We start from the raw sequence: 5,238 nt of genomic DNA on the forward strand, positions 1-5,238 counted from the left end.
ATTGCTTACGATCGTACAGAAAGTTTGTGGCAGCAGAATGACTTAAATTCTGATAAAAGAAGTATCCATGGATGACTGAAGGAACCATTTTTTTCTAAGTATTGCTTCAATTAAAGTAATGATTTTAATTTCAAACCATCACAGAAAGCTGACTAGATATAGTTCAATATGAAACTTTCACAACTTTCATTTATTACAGAGAACTATCTTTTATATAGCAACATTGTGACAGATACTAGCTTGTGGTCTATTTTTAATATGTGAGTCATTACTATATTTCTCTGTTCTAATCCCTGGTCATAGCATTCATATCCCTGGTCATAGCATTCATCAGTCTGGCCTCAAATTTAAATTAGAGAAAAATCCCAAAACTCTTTCCAAGGGACATTCTGTTCCAAATGAAATGACTCCCAGTCTGATTTACTAATGCTGAGTGTTTTGGAAACTGAAATGATTCAAAATAAAAGATTTTATTAAAGCAATTTGGTCAATTTACCCTCCAGAGGAAATCATGCTTTAAAATCCAAAGTGACTAGTAAGAAACTCATGGTCGAACATTAGCCAGAATTTCTAGAATTTTTTGACTTTTGGCTTGGCATTACAACATCTTTTTTGTCAGTGTGAGCAATTCCTTAATTCCCAATTCTTATAAAAAGAACATTTTAAATGTGCATGAAAGCAGTTATTCACTGGGAATTCATAATCAGACTTAATGAAAATTTGATGGCAAAATATCAACTATAAGACACGTTCTATTCTCAATTTTTATTAATCTTTGTTTTGTTGATGTGGTGATGGGGCTTGTGGTGGTGCTGATGTGCCTGTGTGTTTGTCCTTTAAGTTCACGAATATTGTTTTGCATCCTTATCAAATGTTAGGTCTTTGCTAGTTTTTCTTTCTTTCTTTCTTTTTCTTTTTGTTTTTTACTTATGAATCCTGGTTTATTCATGTGACAGGTGGTAAGAAGATGCCACACATAACTTTGACTTCACATTCCTGTTGATCAAAGCCTCTCACACCCTTTTTAAACAAAGCTGGCAGTAAAATTCAACATATTGCATAACTAACCAATGTTACATATTGCTCAGAAAACTCTACACTCTCAACAGGAAATTCCAGGAATGAAAAGATTTCTGTTTCATTATCAGAAAGGTGCCCTTTTCTAGTAACTACAATAGGTATGGTAAATTATTCCTAGATTGTTAATTTATCTGAAAGTGACTTAAGACAAACTTAAAGCTTCTGAGGTAGGTCTAACATCATGAATTCTCTTTCATCTGAAATAATACTTTTAAATGTGCATCAGAAACTCTTCAAAGGTTTTTCAAGCAGTGACAAGGAAGGAAAACAGATGGTTTTGACTGCCCAGGAAGTACATAAATCACACATATACAAATATATTACAATTATTACTGTTAAAACAGCAATGATGAGGTTCTACTATATAGTAAATAATAATTGAATATATTGTGAAGTCATGCAAAAGATAATACTCTGCTAAAACAAATACAAGTTGTGACATTAATAGTGATCAGATACAATATTTCAAACGAGCATTCTTAAGCACAATATTAGAAATCCAGTTTACATAAAGGACTTTTGTAGTATCATAGAAATACCTTCTCCAAGTTATTTAAAATACCTGATGTTAAAAAGGGTTTTGCTCACTTAGCCCAGAACAAATTTCTGAAGAAAACAATGAAGACTTCCTGTTTCTGATAAACTCAAGGCTTTCAGAAATATTTAAAATTTACATTCTCATCTTTTTTTTTCCCCATGTATCAACTTTTTTTGTCAACACTAACTTTTCTGAGGTCTGCACAGTTGTACAATAGATAACTTGCCGCCCCATCCACACAGAAGGTGGGAAAGAAAAACCCAGCTATGATTATTTGGAATTTAGCTAGGTATAGACCCAGTCAGGGTTCACTGATTTGCTCCTCCAACAAATATTACCTGAAATGGGCAGCAAGGAAAATTAGATAGTTGGCCAAAGGAAAGAAAACATTCCTGACATTTTATAGCAAAAGTGAAGCGACTTTGAAGCAGTGTTATTCCCTGGATGCTGCTGCTGCTTCATTGGACTGCCAGCCCCCTTTAGAAGGAGACAGGCAAACTGCATTTACATTGCAACATAAACCAGAGAGTTACTACCTTGTTTCTTTTCTTTTGCATACAAGTAACTCTATCCTCCACTTAAACTCTTATTGCCTTCCTTATACTGATACCCTCCATATGCTTAACCTGATAACAATGTGCTCACATCCTTAGTTACTGCAATTGTATAGCATTTCTTAAAGGTAATATAAAGAAAGTGGATATTTAAAAAATATAGTCCTTAGAATAACATTTGAAAAGGCCTATGTCAAATACTAAATCACATAATTAAATTTTTCTCTGGTTTGTTGGAAAACATCAATTTAGAATGACATACACACAGTGTTAACATTCATCACAGTATAACATAATCAGAATTTCCCCTTGTCATTTACATCCTACAATCTCAAAGTCATAGAAACTATGTTATTTGTTCAATACTTTAGTTGTATAATTGTATTTCTTTTAATATAAAATGTCTTTCTGGGTTCTGAACATTCTTCTGAAAGTTTGGATTCCAAAGAAGGAAAATATTAATATCATTCGAACTTTCTCTAAGAATAACCAGGAAATAATTTTCCATGTAGGAGACAACCAATTCAACATTGTAAAGTTTAGAAAAACAGAGGAGTTAACAACAGTAAACAGCCCCATCCTTTCCTCTTTAAGTCCTACTTGTAAGGTAAAGAACACCGTAAAATTAAAAACAAGAAAGGTATTATCAACATTTATCAGCAAGTATTCACAGATTGCTCGCTGCAACACTAAGAAATTATGGGAGGTTATGTGACAAATGCACGACATCATCACTGACTTTAAGGAGTTTATAGTTGACTTGAGGAAGACAAAGGCAAAAATAAGGAAGAATTAAACTCTGCCTCATGAGATAGTTATTACAAGTACACTAGATGTTCAAAGAGCAAAGGTGGAAGGAATACCCTACAAATGACCTTGTCAGAATAAGCCTTTTCAAAGAAGAAAGGACTTTGAATCTACCTGGAAGACAGTGAGGGATTTAGAAAGCAGAGCCTGGTTTCAGGTGGGATAACTTGGAAGCCTCTAGGACCCTTGATATTACTGCAATCTCAAAGACAGGAGTGGAAGGATTGAGGATCTCAACAGCTTAAAATATGGTTGTTGGGAAACACGATAAAATGGTTAGCCAGATTATGGAGAGCCACTGGGGGTTATTTGCCAGCAACTGTGAAGAAAGTGGTTTGTAATCTGGAAACCATTAAAAATTACTGGGGCAGATTCTCTGGTGCTTGACTGTCAGTGCTGGATTTTCTGCTACTTAACTCATTCTCTACTTACTTTGCCTAGCTGCAAAATGGGAAGAAAATTTCTCTTCTCTAAGAATCAATGTGAGGCTCAAGCAATAATGAACATGAAAGTGTTTTGGAAGGCAAAAATCATTTATACTGTGTTAGTTTATATTACATTATACCGTGGTAGAACGACTAAAATAGGATTGCTTTAGACAGACAGTTAAGCCTTCAGGCTATCAGGATGCTGATATCATTGGATGAATTATTTTATTTTAGTCGGGAACGAAAATAACAGAGTTTTTCTCTGCCACCTAGATACAGTGCAGGTAAGACAAATGGGTTTTGTTTAAACTGGTGATAAAGAAGCAACTACTGTTAAAGTGCTGTGTCTTCAGTAGTTCTTGGTGCTGTCATACTCAACCTCAGAGGACCTTTGGACCATTCACGTTTGTACAAAACCAACATCTAAGATGCCTATATAGGAGCCAGACATGGGCAGTGGGCCAGAGTGATTTCCATGGGAAGCCAGTTTAAGTGACACATTGCTGCCTGATTAGGTTGGGCAACCCAACAGCCCACTTCTAGTGGGGACTTTCTATCACCAGCTGCTCAGCTAAAGAAGTATTGTTTTTCTCCTTTTGTTCCATAAACAAGCTACAGTGAATTGATTCAGAGTGCAAACCAGGTGAGATTTATAAGACCGTCAGGAGGAACTTTCAATCTTGTCTCATGATCCATCTCAGATTTCACCATTTGGTACCAAAAACAAATTCATATGTTCACTTATGTTTAAAATAGCTTATTTAGAACTAACCTAAACACACACACACACACACACACACACACACACACACACAGTTTAAAAGTCAATAACCTATGTAATCAAACTGTTCATTTTGTTCATGTATAGTTCAATATTGTTGACAATCTCTATATTATAATTGATATGTTGAGTCCATCCACATTTAAACTTATGTTTAAAATAGTTTAATTAGAACTAACCCAAACACACACACACACACACACACACACACACACACAGTTTAAAAGTCAATAACCTATGTAATCAAACTGTTTTTTTTTTTTTTTTAGCAAAGTCTTATCCTATGGTTTATTCCCTGTGGTTAAGTTGAATTTAATTGCCCAAGATTTTTGAAGTCTTATCACTTCACCAAGGCTTAACTTTTGTCTTTAGATACACTCTAATCTCTAAAATGGCAGTAATCTCTAAATCTGCAGGCTGTTTTCTACCGATCACCACTCCCCAAAAAAATGAAGAATTCCATTTGCCGAGTCAGGTATGATGCTGATGATGGCAGGAAGCTGTGAGGACTTCTCATTTCGTTTCCCACAGAGTAAGGCCCATACCACCCAATCTTACTCAGCTAGTGAATTTCTGAAGTTTCCTTCCAGAATAAAAGTTGTAATGGTCTATGACACCTCTTTCTTGCTCATCAGTGGAGGTGATGGATGGAGGAGTTAATAAAATTCCCAGAATCACAGGAGACAAGGGAAAGAGTTGTGTTTCATGACTTGTTTCTCATTGCCATCACGTTTACTGACTACCTTTGCTCTCCCATGAGGGCAGGGGTCTTGAGAACCAGCCACAAGAGGATCGAGTTCGATTTCCATGAAAGCAAGCCGAGTCATTCCAATACCATAGCCATTCCTGCATGGAGCGAGACAGTGGAAGACCCTTAAACCTTCAGCGCTTTAACTCCTCCTCAGATAACAGAAGGAGAGAGGGAGAGGAAGCTGGAAGTTACTGCACCCTTCAATTTCAAGCAGCAGTGCAGGGCTCACTGGGGACTAGAGTAGGCCTGTGGGAACAGCCTTGATCACCAGCAATCATGAAACTCGAGAGATCCAGAAG

Source organism: Mandrillus leucophaeus, unplaced genomic scaffold (assembly GCF_000951045.1).
Source record: "Mandrillus leucophaeus isolate KB7577 unplaced genomic scaffold, Mleu.le_1.0 Scaffold868, whole genome shotgun sequence".
Classification (NCBI taxonomy): domain Eukaryota; kingdom Metazoa; phylum Chordata; class Mammalia; order Primates; family Cercopithecidae; genus Mandrillus; species Mandrillus leucophaeus.